Raw genomic sequence first — 18,520 nt, 5'->3', positions numbered from 1 at the left:
GGTCATGGATAAATCCTTGAGTTTCTCAACAAGTGTAATTTTACAAAGCTTTTCTTTTTTTTTTTTTTAAGATTACTTGTAGTTTGTGTTTACTTACTTGCTCTTTAAAAAAAAGAAAAATATTTTTGCACAGATGATGAGATCTCAATTTCATTAAAGACCAGAGGAACATCCTTTTAAACCTGCCAGAGAATATAGGAAAGGAGGCTTCCAGATGGTTGGATCCAGCCTCTAAGACAACATCCTTCAGGACCAGTGACACAAAGGCTAAAAGCTGAATATGCATCTGTATTCCTAAATTATTTTGGTACTGTGGCTAAAAAGGAAAATTGTGTTTTATGTTATTGTTTTATGATACTGCTCATCTAGCTGCAAGGATTGTCCAGTGACTTGTGTGTGCTGCTTGGCTTCTTGCAGACTGTGGTCTGTGGTTCCTTGTGTGCTGCAAGCCTCCACTTTTCCCTGGAAAGAGAGATTGGTTTGTGAATTGAATATCTGAATTAATTTCAAGGGAATGCTCTTAGGCTGGAGTCAGCCAGCTCCTGCTGCAGGAGAACAGGATTAAATTTCTTGTGGTCTGCTGCTTACCACAGCTCTGGAAAGAGATCAGTGCTGCAGATGGGGCAGAGTCTGAGCCTCTGGAGTTGTGCACTGAGCCACATTCTGGTTTTACCTTGAGGCAGGAATAGGAAGCTCACAGAACATTCCTGTTTTTGATGTTTAGATGTTACTCTTGGAAGGAGGATTTAAAGTTGCAGCTCCATTTTTAAGAAAACATTCATTGAAACTCTGCAATGTAAAATGCAGAGTTTTATAAAAGCAAATACAGTGCTGGAGAGATCTGGTCCTCAGGGCATCCATAAATCAGAAAAAACTGTTGGTGCTGGGATCCACAAAGCTTGTTTGGGGACTGTAGTGCCCAAAGCCATCTCAGTGCATACAGAAGCAATAATAGTATTTTTTCTTTAAAATACTTTCCTTTCTATTGATGAATTAACTTGCCAAATAAACCAGTTATGTACATTTTCTTTGGCTGAGGATCTTGTTTTGTAGCACCTCTAATGTCATTTCAGCTTGTTCCTGATCTGCTACAATCATCTGTGTCCAATATTACAGAAACCTTGCTTGGAAAGGAGATCTTGAGGCCATCTGCTCCATCCTCCCAATATCTACATGGGATAAAATCAGTTTTCCCTGAGAATTGATTAGCTTTTACAAAGTATATACAGGTTTGGGTATGATAAAGAATATGATGTGAAAGTAATTTTTCTTTCTGCCTGTTCAATCTGGCAGTTTGCTCCCTGCCAAGTAGCCCAGGAAGATACTTAAGAATATAAATGCAGAACATGAGTGATCCCTTGAAAGGATCAGTAGGAGCAGCAGCACTTGAAATATGATTCATTTTAGATTTCACTTTGAAGAACTACTTTGGAGCAGATAAAAAAGTAAGATTGGTTCCTGTTGTACAGCTGCTGTGAATGTGGTTTGTGTGACAGCACTCCAAGCACTCAGAATCTCAGTTGTAGGAGAAAAGTCAGTCCAGGCCTCCCTGGTGTGAGGGAATCCTTCCCAACAGGACAGCTCTCCAAAATGCTCTCAAGCCTCTCATTTTAGTCCCAAAGCAGATTAAAACCCTAACTTTGGGGTTTTTCCTCTTCAGATCTCAGCACTGGTTGAATTTCTCCTCTCTAGAGATTGAAATGCTGTGGTGTGCTTCAGAAAGGGGCAAGTTTTACACAGCAGGGGAGGCAGGTTTGTAAAAGCTACTGAAATGAGTGGCTACCTGAGTGTGTACCCTCAGTTTACTCTCTGTGAGGGAAGTTTGTAAAGCGTGGCCTGAATCCACTCATCTTTTTCAGTGTTAGATTTTACATGAAAAATTGTATTTGTGAATAAAGCTAAGAGGTTTCAAGCCAGAAAATATGAGAGTGGTCTGGAGAGATGGGGCAAACTCAATGGTGAGAAAGTTTCTAAAGTCACTCCACATTTAGAGGAACACCTGAAGGTAATGAGCATTTCACTGATTGTTGTGGTGTCTGGATACACAAAGGAGTGGAGTTGTTAATGTTATCTTTGGAATTGTGAAATACTTATTTCATTTTTGAATTGACATTTCTGTAGTGACTGGTGCTAAAATTAAGATACATCAGCCTGTAGAGGACTTGGTGCTTAATGGAAATAATTGAGTAATGCCATACAAGTAACCTCCTAAGTGCACATGTGCACTTTTGAGTGTACTGATACAACCTTCAGGCTTCAATTTCTTCTCTCCAGTTTGTTTTTAGATCTAATGGATGTCAATTAATGGTAGAAAAGAGTCTCTGGCACTACATTGTAACAGGAGAAGGTGCAGCTGCAGGAAGCTGTTCAGTAAACTTGTCCCAGGGGTGCAGCATCTCCTCTGTTAATGCGCTTGTGGGACTCATTTGCAGTGGAACATGGAAGTAAGAAATCTTCAGAGTGTTTGATTTAAATGTAGCAGCAGTGCTGGTGGTGTCAGTGCCCATTTGGGACGGTCCTGGTGCAGTGACAGGATCTGTGTGAGCCCTGGCAGGAGAGGTGACAATGGAAACAGCAGCTCAGGTGTTGGGGACAAACACTGAGATATGATCGGCTCTTCTTGAAGTTAAAAATCTCTGAAAAATCTCTATGTGTGTCTTAGCTGCAGAGCTTTTCCCTGTTTAAATTCTGAGAGGAAAGTGATTGTTTTCTGCCTGTGTGTATATAATAACAGTAATAACATATTTTTCTGGCGGTTATGTTTGTCATTATTTTCCTGACATCTGTTGTGTAGGCACATTTAGCCAAAGAGTCTGCTTGAAAAGTAATAAATGCTGTGATAAAACATCCCCAATACACAAAAATTAAAAGATTTTAATGCACTTTAAAGTGTTTGTAGTAACTTAAATATTTCAATAGTTGTTAATTAAAAATGGAATTTAAACATATGTTTCTGTCACTGTAGAAAAATTAAAATCAAAACTGGTATTTTCTAATCCACAGTTTTAAATGCTTTACTCATATGGCAGCAGTTCTATTGTATAGCCTGGTGGCAAGCAGGAATTTTTCTGTGACTTCATTTAAAAAAAGAGCCTGGAAACAATTAAGCATACACAAACAAAAAATGATGCAACATTTATCTTCATGAACCTTTCCAAATTAATTGTCCCTGCACATCTCTTTCTGCTGGATGAAAGCTCCATTCCCTGTGTGCTGATCTGGATTCTGTGCAGGAGCTGTTGGGTTTTTGCTTCCTGCAGTTCCTGTTTCTCCTTGACTGCATCACCTGTCTCAAGGCATATCTTACATGTAAGATGGTTTTGTTCCTAAGCAGACAACATGATGAGCATCCTTTAAATGCAATTTACTATCTTTATAAAAATTGTATAAATTTATAATTGTATAAATTCTACCAGACTAGGGTATTGACTATTTTCTCTGGGTTTTTTGTGGTGTCCTGTTTTCTTTTGATTTCCTACTTTAGGTGCATTTCAACTTTCTGTGTTGCTGTTTCATCATCTCCTCAGAGGAGTGCAGTTGATTTTTACAATTTTTAGTGGGATGCCTTTAAATTTTAGGTGTAATTCTCTTTGTTATTGAAGTTTCATCATGTTTTCTGGCCACAGACATGAATTGTAACAATCTGTTGGTGAAAGCAGGGCTAATAAATTTATTAAGCCTCATTATTTCTTGTAATAGGTAGCAGAGCAGTGACCATCTGCCCCTGTAATCTCTGCATCTGTTTCAGCTGCTACACCTGTGGTTAAAGTTCAGTTTCCATGTGGATTTTGTACCCAGTGTGACAATTTATTATTCAGCTTTGCTGTTTCCTTTAACCAAATCACTGTGCAGACCTTTTTCTTAAGTTCAGTTCAGTTTTTCTCTCATTTTATTTTATTATTTGCCCTTTCTCACAGCTCCCCGTCTTGTGTTTATTTCAGTTTTCATTAACCCTGTGATGCCCTGTGATGTGTGTCCCCAGTCCATGTCCTCACAGACTTGAGTAATTATTACTTTCTAGCTCTTTGTGGGTTCTAGTTTTTGTTTTGAACTCTGATGGGCACCTCATGTCCCAGTCATGATGATGTGTACTGAGATGACAATAGAAAAGCAGGCAGGAGCAATATAATGACTTACAGTTTAATATAATGTCTGTTTTTTTAGTGTATACTTTTTTATGTTCTGTTTAGACTCTGAGACAGTGGTCATTGTTTGCAGCTCAAGACAGCCTTAGTATTTACTATAAAAATGTTCAGCAACTGTGTCTAATGTGCCTTGGTGACAAAAATCAGTGTCCTTTCTTTTAATATTATTTCTTGTGTTCTGTGCTTATCTGCTTGCAAGCTTGACTACTTCTTCTCCAAAGATTTAAGAATAAAGAAAACATTCTGTAGAATCCTCTTCATTTGTAAAGACTGTCCCTGACACTTTGAGCTCTGAAGTTCTGTAGGTGATGGTGAATTTTGTATGTAACACTTGATTTGTGTGTAGTGACCTGTATTGTGCTGCAGTAATTACACTCATTGCCTTCAGTATAATCTTTGTCCTTCAGTTAGGTGAGCAAAGCATAATCCTGTTAATGAACAGGGTGAGACAAGGAAAATGCTTTTGATTTGCATGTGGCATTCATAGCAGCCAGCAAATTGCTTCAGATAATGTGCTTTATTAAACAAGTATGGCCTTGCAGAAAAATTATGAGGTCACTGCAGTTGTAGAGCTATTTTTTTCTTCTGTTTCTAAATGTATTTCTTTATTGTTACAGATATTTCAAGACTTCCCTTGCCAGCAGGTAAGTTCTCTTTTTTTTTCAGTTATGTCTTGATGTGACAGCAGGCAGCTTTTAAGGGCTTGCTTATGATACAGTCATGCTTTTATATAATCAGAATATTGGTTCTTACTGGCACTGTCATGGTACTTAGTCATGTGGGGATCTGAGGTCAAAACAAAACCTATTGAGGTACAGATTTTCCCATTTCAGTGGTGTATTTTGACAAGGGGAGGAGGTGACTGAGGTGTATTTATAGGCAGTTGTTAAATATGTGTGTGAGATAGTTAATGCTGAAAGCAGCTCGGCAGAACGTGGGATCCAACTGACAGGGAGCAGATTAGGAGCAGCCACAAATGGTTTTAGTGGTGGTTCAGAGGGGCAGAGTGCAGGGAAATGGGTTTGGGGGTTTATGGGGGAAGGAATCTCCCCAGGTCACAGTGGGGAAGGTGACACAGTGTTCACTTGGTGACACAGGTGACTTGTGGCTGAGCTGCTCTATTGGACTCTTCTATCAGTGGTGTTTAATTTTTTTTAAAAAAATCCCTAAACCTAAAAATAGAGAACAAAACCCCCCAAAAACATGGACCCCACCAAAAAACCCAACCCTGCTGGTCTGATTTTTTTTAAATAGCGTTTTTTGGTTATTGTTTGTTACATTTGGCCTTTAACAAAGTTTTAAAATCCATGCATTCGTTTGTGCTGGGGGCTGGAGTGGTGATGCAGAGCTCAGAGTGAGGATGTCTCCTGATCTTGGCAGGTGGAATTTGTCCATCTATTCCCTGTTGTAATGTGAATTCTGGAATCCTGACTGAAGTGCACTTTTACTCCTGATTGATCAAGGGATTGGATATTCCTTGCCCTCTGCCTTGATGATTTTGGTTATGTATTCATTCTTTCATTTGTTCTTGCTGATGCCAACACCTGCTGTGAAGGTAGCTGCTCTTTCCTGTTGGAAACAAATGGCAATTTCAGTTAAAAGCTTGATAGCTGATATTTTGTAGTCTTTTCCACAAGAACTTCAGAGCAGCTCTTCTGCAAAAAAATCATGTTTTCTTGAAGCAGTGAAGAGAAGTTTAAATGTGGAAGTCTTCTTTTAAGGGTGATGCTTTAAAATTATCTTGAATGCTGAGAGTGGTTGTGAAGCAGGCACTTGTGGAAAATGTTGGAAAAATAAATACCTGATGTTTAGGTCAGGCTGACAGGAAAATAAGGATTATTGTTGGGTTTTTTTCTGCAGCTTCAAGTACAAGGATGTGTGGTGAAACTTTCTCTGAGTTTATATTTGGGACTTGAAGAGTTTGGCTGGTGTGAATCTGAGTCACAATGAGATTATTCTTTTCAGTTTGAGTCTGTGTGTGGGAGTGTCCCAATTGTACTCCTTAACTGTGTCTTGCAAGTACTGATAGAGGGCAGAAGTTTTCCCAGGGTTCTCAAAGGATGAGCTTTTCCCATGGCATGGCAAGAGGACTTTAGAGAGGATATAAAAACTGCACACCATGGCTTACCTGTAGCAGAGATTGGGCAGCACCTCCTGGTAAGGGAAATAAGGAAATTGTTTTGAAAATTTTGGTTAAAATATTGTCAGAAGGGGAGGCTGGAGTCTCACAGAGGTCTGTATTGTCCTGTGGTATTACAGTATTTTTATTAATGACCATGAAAATGGACTCGATTTGTCTTTATCTGCCAGTAACACCAACACAAAAAGAGTTATGAGCACACTGGATGATGTGGTTAAAATTCAAAAGAAATGTGATAAATTGGAGAAGCAGCCTGGATAAGAGATATAATATAGTTGAATAAAGATGAGGTTCTGCATTCAGATGGGAAGTTTAAATCATCAAAACTCATCTTTGCAATAAATAATTGTATTTTCTTATTTAGGGTTTTAAAGAACTATTTTCTCCTGAGTGCCACTTTCAGCAGTGGACAATAGATGTCACTAGAAATGTTCTCACTATTGCCACCTGGTTTTTGTGCTATCAATTTTTGTCATAATGTCAGGGGGGGAGGGGGGCTTTTGCAGTGTTTTAAGATTTTGCAGTAAGGAGGAGACTACTTCAGGTGGTGTCTTTATTGTATTGTCTTGTTTGAAGTTGGATTACACATAAATTTGATATAGGCAGTGTATATGCAGGTCATGCAGAACACTTATTTCACAGTGAAATCTTGTAAGGAAGGATTGTTTCTGTGCAGGAGAATGCATTAGTTGATGAGGTTGTTAGTTAAATCATTGCTCAGGAGAGTTATCCTGAATTCATCTCTATCACTGCTTTGAAGTTCATGGGTAACTTGGGTTTTTACTGCCTTGTAATTGAGGCTGTGGAGATGAGCATAGAGAATTTTTGGAATGTCAGCCAGGAGGGGTTTGGAGAACAATTTGCTAAAATATTATAATTTTGAAGGTGGGTAGAGCACACAGTTCTTGTGTCTATAAGTGAAGTTCTCTTGCAACACAAGTGTGTTCACAGCATGCCTGGGGGCATGAAAGTCTAGTTTCCTCTGGTAAATGCAGTTAAACTTTCTCTGTTGACACTGTTGGGATTCAAAGCAATCCCTCCTGGATTTATTTTACTCTGAATTTAAAACAGCTCCAGCATCTGTGTGATGTAGGTGACTTTTCCTAAGAGCTGGTCCTTTGTTCCTGATCCTGCAGTGCAAATATGTCTTCATTACCAGAATGAAGAAATAGTAAGGAAGCAAGAAACTGTCTCAAAGAACTAGAGGAAAATGAAGACAAATACAAGAAACAAACATACACTGGATTTTTGGTTTAAAATTCAATAAAACATTATGTCAAAATTGAATCTCAGCTACAATTGTTTATTCTCAAAGACTCCTCCAGATAATATCTGGCGAGTCAAATAATATCTTGCTGGCTCCTAACATAAAGTATTAAAAAATTAATAGGAAATACACATCTTTTGCTTAGGTCTTGTTTCAGATATGCAGCATATTTTAAATGTGATGGATTTGTGTTCACTTTTTGCTGTATAATGTACAATTTAGGTAAGCACTATTTGCACACTGTCATTGTTATCTTGAAATATTAAATGGTTTTGTAACTATTTTTACTTCCAAGTCCTCATTTAGGACAAAAAAAAAAAAAAGAGTTACACAATTTCAGCTCAACCTAAAGATGTTCCTGAATTAAAGGCATGTCCTCATTCAGTCTCTTGGTGTGTTTGGCCTTTCTGCTTACACAGGGCCTGCTCATGATCCACTTAAGGAAATCAGATTCAGCTCCTGGCACTTTCCAGAGCCTTGAACAACCTCCTGCTTCCCCTTCCTCTTACCCACTGGGCAGGAGATGGGATATTTGATGTTGTGCTGTGCAAAAGATTCTCCTTATCCTAAACCTACGCCTGCCTGGGTGATGAACTTAAATACAGCAACCAGAATTTCCAAAGCCCTAAAGAGTTGGGTTCTTCCTATGATGTTAAAAGACAGAAAATTAAAAATCAGTTGAGGTATTGCCAGAGTTGCAGTAGGCAAGAATTGACAGAATTGAGGTTATGCAGAATTCTTAAAATAAATGTTCACATGTATTACAGAGGGTAATAAATTATGCAGCGATTATTCATGCAGCTGAGAATAAACTCAGTAGCATGAGCAGAGAACTGTTGTTAATATCCCTGCTTAAAGGGGGGGAAAAGGTAACCAACTGTGTAGGCACAAATAAAAAAGTACCAAATAGTGGCTTTTTGATTTGTCACCTCAGTTTTAAGTAAGAATTAAATACAAGCTGCACTAAGACTGAACAGTTTCTCCCATTTTAGAATCCCTAGCATGGTGCTGAAGAGATTGCACAAGGAAACCTGTACTGCTTCTCTAAAAGCTGTACTTTCAGTAATCCCTTCAAAAATCAGGATTTTTTTTTTCTTTTTTCCTAGGAATCTTTGCAAATGTTACTAAAAATTCTGGTTTTTAAGCAACAGTAAACTTAGTTTTCATAGATTTGTGATGGCTTGGATTGTAATGATTTTATTTGTGTGATGAGTATGGAACTGAAAACAAGTTTATGAAGTATCAGTGCTGTCAAGTTAGAATAGCTGCCTGCATGCCCTGTACAGCTCTGAAAATGTGAAAGAACTTTTCTTTTGATGCAGATATGGCCTGTAGCTTGAATTCTTTTCACTACCAGCAAGGCAGGTGTTTTTGCTGGATTTCTAAATTCCCTGTCACGAAACTGCTATTACTGCTGGATGAGGTTATTGCTGACAAAGCTTAAATGTCACTTGGAAGAAGTTTCTCTTGTTATTTGTGCATTAACTCTTCCTATTTTAGAATTTAGTTGAGTAGTTTTAAAAGGTCAATCATCTGTACCTCATAAAATGCATTTTCCCGTTGTTCTATACCTCTGATATTAGGAAAAGCAATGTAGCTTTTTGTTTGTTTGTTTGTTTTTGTTTTGAAGGCTTGGGGAGGTGACAGCTTAGACCTCGACAGGAAATCTGTGTCTTTGCCAACCTTTCCAGTGAAACTTTCTTGGCTTATTTTGGCTTTGTTTTTGACACTGCCCTCTTCCTTGCATTCCCATCTGTATTTCAGAGGTCATTGCCCACACAGGGCAAGAGCAACATTATGATTTGGGAAGAAAAACATTTTTATTAGTGAGGCTGACCTGTGTAGTAGTACTGAGGTGAGATATATTCAACACCTCAAGAAACTGCAAATTAGCTAAATTGTAGTGTTTTTCCTTTAGAAATTTGAGCCTGACAGTCCAGACACTTTCCAGGCCATCTCTGTCCGTTTGTTCAGTCCATAACTTCATCAGTTTGAGTATCATGGTGCTGCCATGGGAGACAGTGTTGAAAGTCTTGCTGAAGTTAAGAGAAATGACAACATCTTCTTCAAGCTTGTATTTTAATCACAGAAGTTCATTCGGTTGATCAGGCATGTTTTCCCTTTCATAAATCCTTGCTGACTATTTCTAATCACCTTATTGTCCTCATTTGTTTAGAAATGGCCTCCAGTGTTGTTACTTCCTTCACTTTGTCGGTGATGGAGGTGAGGGTGACCAGCCTTAGTCATCCAGGCCCTCCCCTCTTCAGGTTCCATTTGCTTTCTTCCAGCTGTCAGGATCCTCCCCCATTTGCCAGGGCAGTCTGTGAGATGATTTATAGTTAAGAAACTTGCCCTGGCTGCAGAACATTGTTTTTCTGGGATTGTGTATGGGGATAGAGGAAGAAGGAGGAGGGGAGGGAGAAGAAAAGAAGTTTCAATATAGACAATTGAGAGTATGTATTAAAAAAAATAAAAATCAGGACATAAACCAGGTTTATTGGGAACGATGTGGCACCCCTGGTATCTGCTCTAGACTGATTTTATGCTCAAATAAAGTGAAATTTGATATACTGGGCACTTAATGGGACTATGGCATGATTGCATAAGGAGGCAGAATGTAAGATTTGATGACATGAAAGGTCCTTCAGGTCCCCTGTCCTGTGTCCCTATGAATCTTAACAAGCTGGATCAATAAAGTCTGACACTTTAAAATAAACAAAAAATCAGCAGTTCAGCACATTCCCCAATCATTTCCTGTAGTTTGGGCTCCCATGGCTTTGGAGACACCCACACTGCTGTGAGGATTGTTCTTGCCTTATTCCTGGGAATTCTTCAAAGTAGAAGAATTCCAGCAATCAAGGGTGCATCATATGCAAATGTACCACTTGAATCTATAGTATCTAAGATTTTTTTCTTTGTTTTAATTAATTTCTTATTTAGAAAAAATTGGAAATTTTTATTTCCTTCCTTAGAAATTGATATTTCAAATGATATCTTTAGGAATTATGCTGGAGGGATAAGGATACTTTTTCTAGGGAAAATTGTTCTTTTGCAAGAGGCAGAAAAAGGTGTGGCTGCTCCACCCTGGATAACCTGAAATATTCTGAATTACAGTTGAGCAGTTCAGCTTTGAATGAAGTCAGCTGCACATACTCTTCATTTTTTAGATAGAGAATGTGATTTTATTCCTAGTTTGGAAAGTTAGTTTTAGAAATAATGAGATTATATTCATTTTCTTGCTGAGGATGGACAAGAAACTTGAGCCTCAGTATCATGTGGACACCTGGTGACAGTCCTCAGGCAGGTTTACCAGGGAGAGATTGGTCAATCTTCCATCTGAGAGGTGGTGAATTTGTGAATTTGTCTTGTGTGGTTAAGGGTGCAGGGAGTGGGGATCATTCAGTGCTTTATTTTAAACATACTAACAATTGGCATTCTTCTCAAGGAAAAAGACAGGAGAAAAAAAAGGCAATTTATAGACCTTTTGGACAAACTATAAAAGAGGAAAACCTTGACAATTCTTAAGGGTTTATTTTGTTGTGGGGTTGAAGGGACACCTTGGACAGAAACTATTGAATGTGAACTACAGATTTTTGTTGGTACAATATCAGAGTAATTGCAGAGGAACTTGGAGCTCTGTACTACATGCTGTCAAAAAATAACTTGTGGTAATGTTTTGCTTGGAACAGGATGCTTATGTACTCTGAGAAGATGTTTACCTGTTTTGGTGTCAAAGGAATACAGAGCAAAAATGGTTCCTTGTGGGTCCTGTGCCATTTAGTGCAGGTGGATATGCAGGACCTGACAGTTCATAGTCAGAAAAGTTCTTTGCACTCTGTACAGCCACATGGATGTTCTTGCTGGCAAACTGGCTGCTGCTGGTTGTGCAGAAACAGCTGGAGGGGTGTTGGCAAGGGTTATTCTAATGATGCACTTGGAGACCTGGATTAAAATTTTGTCTGGACTTTCTCAAAGTTACAAAAATGGGACATTTAAAAATGATTTTTAAAGGGTTTTTGATAAGTGGTTAGGGGTTTCAGGATTGTTTTTTGCTTTTGTCACAGCAGGTTTTTTTGGTTTGTAAAAGTTTTTGTATAGGCAAGGTGGAGGATGTGTATCTGCAAAGAGTGATTGGAGAATTCATCTATCTTCTTCTACAGGAGAAAAAACAAATCCAAAATCAGAGGCAGCCTGGCACATGGAGAACAGTGTGCAATAATCAGGGCATCAGGATTTTGGGAATGAGCTTCTGCTGCTCCTTTACAGCACAAAACCTTCAGCGGCAGCCACTGAAAGTGTCTTGTTCTGGTGCAGAATTACTTAAGAAGATGAAATTTGGCAAACTGAGGAGTCCAACAATCATGATTCCTAAATATGTGTCTTTAGTCTGTTCTGCTGATGCTCACAATGCACTCACTGTTTGTATGGAACTGTTCCACAGCAAGTGCAGCTCCTGTGAATTTCTGTAACCCCTTGCTGTAGTGTTGGAGTGTGTCACCACCCAGGGTCTTCACAGCAACAGCTATGGAGTAAAGGAAGGGTGGGGTTAACACTGTGACTGAGAGAAAGAGTCTCAATATCAAGCTGGATCTTGTGTAGTTGGCTCATACAGAATGTTAGTTATTAGTGTGTGTTTTGTTCTGCAAGACCTGGGCTGGGAGTGGCTTGGGATCTTCTCCCAAAATACACACGAGCTTGTTTGGAGAGGAACATCACTGACTGCAGTGAACCAAGAGGAAAAACATTCCATGGTGAACTTTCACCAACTGTTTTGTTGTAAGTTACGCCTAAAATGACCATAAATAAAGGATTCTATGATCTTTCCTTTAGTTTATTTTTACATCCTTAATGTATAGTTTGAACCCTCTCCTTGTGCCCTTAGCTCATAACTTGTTTGTGCTGGCTTTGTTTGTGCAGTGAAGACTGGGAAAAGGAAGTAAGAACAAAAATGGATACCTATGGCTCCCCCTTTCCCTTTTTTCTTTTCAGAAGAAAATATTATATTTAATATTTAAAATAAGAACATATTTAAGATATGATAGTTTGCGGGTCTTTTCCCTAGGGACCACTAATTTGAATATGAAAAACTGCAAAAATTTTTTGTCAGATATAAAGCTGGTCTTCTTCAGGTTTTCATATGGAAGGGTCAAACTTAACAACAACTAAGTCTGTTCTTGTAGCAAGTACATTTTTCCTCAGGACTTTACTCTGAGGAAGGGTCAGGGTAACAGAAGTGGGCTGTTAAATGCCTGTGCTTCCATTAGTGGGCTGGAATTACACTTGAGATAGATGAAAAACTTCTTAAGAAATTCTTACATTGTTTAACTCTGGCACAAAGATGTTTTCCAGATTATATCTTTGTGCACTAATTATTCCTTTAAGAAGATCTTTGAAGTTTCTGGTTATTGTCCATTCAGATGACTTACTGTAATGGTTTCACATGGTTTGATTTTTTTTTTTTCCATGACAATGAGGGAGAATTATCTGTCATAACTCTTTTTGTGAAAGGCTTAATACAGAGAAATACTGGAACTGTATTTCCAGGATTAATAGACTTTATGTTGTGATTCACATTGTCTTCAGATGTCTTAGTGGAGCCAATTTTCATGGATTTGAAGAGCAGCTGAACAAGTATCTCTATCTCCACTACAGGTCACTTCTCTGTGGTGACCAGGACCCGAGGGAATGGCCTGAAACTGTGTCAGGGGAAGTTTAGGTTGATTTTAGGAAAAGGAACAGATTCCCCAGGGAAATGGTCGCAGCACCACTCCTGACAGTCTGGGAGTGTTGGACAACTCTCTCAGGCACATGGTGGGATTGTCTGGGTTCCTGTGCTGGGCCAGGAGTTGGACTTGATGATCCTTGTGGGTCCCTTCCAACTTAGGGAATTTTATGGTACTGAGGAAAGGTCAGACCAAGATTTTTAGTCCCAGTAAAAAATTTATTGATCAGCACTGAAATTCCTGCTGACTGTTCTCTGGTCATCTCCTTGCCCTCCAAGAGGTGGAGTAAAAGGTGTTATTGAAACTTGGGGCTTTGCAATAGAGAAGGGTGAGGAAGCCAAATAACCCAGTGAGGTGTTAGAGGTAGTGACTACCACTGAGCTTCTGGAAACATCAGTAACATAATTACTGAGATTTTTATATAGAACTTCTAAAAGCAGAGTATTAAGTAGAAATTTTAAGGACAGTGATCAGGCTTTGTCTAATGACTTCAAAACTTGAGGGGTGAAGGAATTCTGTCCTACCCCAAGGCAGATGTGACTTAAGTCATTCCTTGAAGATATTTAAGCTATTAGATGACAGTTTTACATCTTCTTCTGCAATTTAAAAATTATTATTAGGCATTTATTTCAGGGTCCTTGAACTTTCCTACACCCAGTTTAAGTTTATGACTTTTCTTCTTGTCTGTGTGGCAGGACAAGGTTTATATTTTTCCTCTTGTTTGTGCAGGCTCTGATATTTCTTTGTCCTGATCTCGTGTTCACTTAAAAGCTTGAGTGCTGAGTCTTGAAATGCATCAAATGGGATTGTGGAGAGCAGTACCAGAGGATTTTTGGGAGCTGTGCTCTGCAGCTCAGAACTGTGCAAGAGATGAGCTCTTGGCCCTGTCAGATGCTGTTACATGCTGACAGTGCTGGCCCTGTGATGTTTGCTAAAGTAGGTCATTCAGGCTGCCATCAGAAAGGAGTTTTTTTGGCTTTTTGATCTTTTGTTTATCATCTGAAGACACAGGATACTTACTTAACATCCCTTCTTCAGATCTGAAGAAGGGCTGTGCCCAAACATCTTTCCCAGCTGTATCAGTTGGTTTTGTACATCTTGGCCTTGCCTATTTTCATTTTTATAGCAGCATTCTTGCACATCTGTTTCCAGCTTCATCAAAGCCTTTTGAGCTGAAGTTGTCAAGTCCCTGGGTAAATATTACTGCATGTAAAGCTCAGCTGAGTTTGGAGCTACAGAGCAGAGGTTTGGTCTGCTCATCAATTCCCAGCTCTGAAAGGATGCACAGAGGGGATTTGTGGGTGTGTGCTGCCTTTGACACTCTGAGTGCTGCTCCATCCTGTAACAGCTCCATAACTTCAGCTGCATTTGGTGCTGAGCTCCTGGAAGCCTTTCTTAAAATGAAGCAACAAGTTCTTGTGTTTCTGAGCTCTTTGACACCACTCTGCAGGCATTTTCCTAGGTAAACAGAACTTGTTCAGCAGAACTGTGCAGGCTTGTGTAATTGGAGGAGCAAACGAGGCTATTTAAGGTGGTGGATTTTGCATTGAATAAAAGATTTTGTGTTAGCTGAGGATGACCTTTAATTCCCTGTAGCAGCATAAAATGACTGCCTGAGGAGCTGTTCCTCAGAAGTTTATTGCTGATCTCACAAAGCAGCAATGTAGCTGAAAGTTCCTGAAAAGTGAATATCCCTTCTTGGTACAAAATGGGAAGAGGGATTTATTAAAGTGAATAGGAATTGAATTTTCTGTGGCTTAGAGGCTCAGCTACACCTGGCCTCTACTAGAGGTTCTCCTAAACAAAGCATCAAACTATTTTTTGGAATTTTTCAATCCCAAATTTTGCTAATTACAGAGGGAAAGGGGGATTTGTGCCTATTAACAATATTTTCTTATTTTTTTAAAATATGTGTTTCTTTGCTTGATAGCTCAGGCACTGAATTTGCTTGGTAATAGAGCAGCATTAATGTTTGTGTTATAAAACTTTAAAAAATGTTCTGTAAGAATTAAAAATTAATTTTTAATTTCTGCTTTCTTAGACTCGAAGGGCATCAGCATTGGCTTGTTGATTTGTTCTGTGACTCTGGAATTTTAAACTTAAATAGCTCTTTGTTTTAGCCTATAAGAGTTTGTTTATATAGAAGGGATTTACGCTATGCTCATCCTTCACTAAGAAATAAAATATGAACTGTTTCATCAGTGTGTTTTCATACATAAATGGAAAAATACTGCATTATTGTGAGGTCATGGATTACTGTTTTATTCAGTTTGTAATTGCATTTAGTAGCTTGGGAGTCTGAGGAGTTACTGATGTTATATCTGTGCTTTATGTAACACTGGGAGTCCGGTTCAACTTCTTCCTAAAAAGATGTTTGCAGCTGAAAGGGGTTTGATGAGCTGTTGTTTTAGCTTTGTATTTGCCATCTGGAGGAGAAGCAGGACAGGAAAGACACATCCAGGTGACACCATTTTTGGTAAATAACTGACTCTACATGGCTGCACAGCTCTCTTACTTTCTTTGTTTAATTGCTTCTTAGATAGATGAGAGAGAAAGCAGCAGATAGGAGACACTGAAGAGATTTGCTGACCCAGAAGCAACTTCATTTTCCTAGATCCCTCTTAGAAGATGTGGCTAATTATTTCTAGGCTTCCCTTGGATTAATAAAGGTGGATTTTAAGAATCTGTAAGGTCAACTGATCCACTTCTGGATCCCCTCCACTGAACAAAAGTAATCCTCACAAAATGCAATTCCTTTAAACAGCATCAAAGGGCTGGGTCCTTCCCCTTCAGATACCTTCTGCTGTGTTTACCTCATAAATTGAAGGGTTTTGCCATAAAAAAGGGAAGTTTTGTAAGGTGAAGGAAGGTTCTGGTGACCATTTGGATTGCCTATGGACTCCTTCTCCAGTCACCCCATATTGGAGGTTGAAGATAGGCAGTGCAAACTGATAAGCACAGTGAATCTGTCACAGACCAAATTATATTTTGCAGTAAAATAAGGAATGGCATGTATAGGATTCACCTTTTCTCTTTTTTTCACCTCTTCTCTCCAGGTGTCCATGAAGTAGACTTTAGCTTTAAGCAATGGAATAGTGAATGAACTTCTCAAAGATGTCCTGAGGATAGAAATGGTTTTGTTGGGTGGATTTTTTTGTAAATAGCCTAGAACAAGAAGAAACAGAGATTTTGAATGTGTCCTAAGGAAGGAGTAATTTTAAACCTTTTTCATCTTTCATGGCAATGACTTTATCCTTCTCTGTGCAGTAAAGTCTTCAAAAAGTAAATGGAAGGAAGTGGGAGAAGATGAGCAGCTTAGTCCACCCACAGGGAAATCTGCTACAACTTTCATGCCTGAAAACTAATACAACCCATATGGGCTTAAAAAATGGCCAGTCTTTATTTATGGAATAATAAAATTAAAGTTAACTTAGTGTCCCTTTTAATATCTGTTGTCTTAACAGCATAGGCTGGGAGGCTGCACTGCTGCCTGCTCTGCTGCACAGCATCACAGGATTCCTTGGACAGGGGAGGTGTGGGAAACCTCATTAACACTGAATTCCTCCTGCTCCCTCCCAGCACCCTGATCTGTCCTGCTCCCCACCTCACTACTGCCAATAGGTTAAGATTTGAAAATAAAACCAATGAATTCTGACAACTGCTATTATAAAATGTAGCTCAGATGATCATAAAGCCTAACAGGTGATCTTGGTTCAGAAGGTCACAAAGTTTTGTTTTAAAACTCCGAACTTTTTGGGAATACCCAAGATTATTCTACTATTAAGCTCACCAAATGGAGAAATATAACAATAAATTCAGTATTGGACTGACTTTTTGCCAGAAAAATGTCCTAAGCAGAGATCCTCCGCAGTTTATATTCTAGAATGAGTTTATCTGAGTGCTCTCTATCTTTCTTCTTCAGGAGAAAAATGGCCTAATGTAGTCTGGAGCATGGAATTAGAGTTTGCTCATATTGCAAAATCTAAAATGAATTCATGGAGGTGATGCTGCCTCTCAGATGTGCTGAATCATTTCTGTTGAAAAACCAGGCTTGGATTTTGACACTTAAAGTAAAATACCATTTTTCTTTCAGTTCTGCCTGTCAGGATGCTCAGAGTTAAATAAGAAAGGCCATCTCTGGTGGCAGGATAATGATGACAGAGGTTCTCAGTCTGCAGAGACTCTTGGAGGTCCTGGAGCCCATCACCTTGTTCTCCTCTGTGCCCTTTGGAAAAGGGTGTTCAGGAGGAAACTGAGCCAGAGGAGGGGTGAGTGGAGCAGAAAGGGCTCCTTGGGGGCAAGGGTGACAGATTTAGAGACCAGGTAATCCAAGGCAGATTTCCAAACCAACCTTAGCAAACCTGAGTTTAGAGTAAGGCAGAGGTCAGGAGTTGTCATTTTGGATTTGTTATAATTACCATGCACCATTTTTCAGTAGTTCCTGTGAATAAAGATGATGTTTGTTTGACTTTGGCTAAGAGGAAACTTAGGTAGATAATGTTTTCCACTTTTAAATAATGCATACACCCAAAGAATAATTAGAATATTTAGAAAAAACTCACACAAAGAACTAACTTGAGGGAATGAGGATGAATGAAGATTACAGTGCAGTTAGAGTGTCTGGACAGCATGTTTGGGGAATTCTGGATACTAACAAGGAAAAGCACATTAATTCAGATGCAGAAGACTGTCACTTGATCAATAAACAAGTTTAATTTTTAGAACATTCATCAGCCACTCTCAGCTTTGTGGGCTGCAGTTGTCATGGTAGAAAGCATTTGTGGCTTTACCAAAAAAATCCTGCACTTTTTCTGAGGGTAAATTTTGTTTGACAACTTTCTTTATCAGCTAGATGAATGCAATGAACTCTTCTTCCATCTCCTACAGGAATTTGCAGATCTCCTTCAAAACATTGCCTTTGTTCTTCAGCTTCTAGAAATTACTAGAGTGATAAACAGTAGCCCATGAAGTAGTTAAGACTGTGAATTATTAAATCCAAAATAATAATAATAAGCATCTCCATCATCATCAGAACAGTTTAGGTTCGGCAGGACCTTCAAGATCAGCTACTTCCCACCCCCTGTTATGGACATTGTCACCTTATACCAGACCAGGTTGCTCAAAGCTCCATCCAGCCTGGCCTTGAGCACTTCCAGGGATGGGGCATCCATGATTTCTCTGGATGTGTCTCACCATCCTCATAGTGAAGAATATCTTCCTAATAATTAATTGAAACACATATTCT

The 18,520-nt window shown here is 39.0% G+C and overlaps 1 protein-coding gene across 1 annotated transcript in view; it reads left to right on the top strand.

Annotated features, from left to right (window-relative positions):
• Positions 1–206: 206 nt before the first annotated feature.
• PTK2 (protein tyrosine kinase 2) overlaps positions 207–18,520 on the top strand; it is a 151,602-nt gene continuing 133,288 nt past the window's right edge. The window contains exons 1-2 of the mRNA XM_058802084.1: positions 207–307; positions 4,763–4,789. The gene's annotated coding sequence lies outside the window, so the exon portion shown is untranslated. The remainder of the gene's footprint in view (positions 308–4,762; positions 4,790–18,520) is intronic.

This window comes from Ammospiza caudacuta, chromosome 1, assembly GCF_027887145.1.
Source record: "Ammospiza caudacuta isolate bAmmCau1 chromosome 1, bAmmCau1.pri, whole genome shotgun sequence".
Classification (NCBI taxonomy): Eukaryota; Metazoa; Chordata; class Aves; order Passeriformes; family Passerellidae; genus Ammospiza; species Ammospiza caudacuta.
Note: the sequence above shows the minus strand (reverse complement) of the source record. Positions and strands in the feature narration are given on the sequence as shown.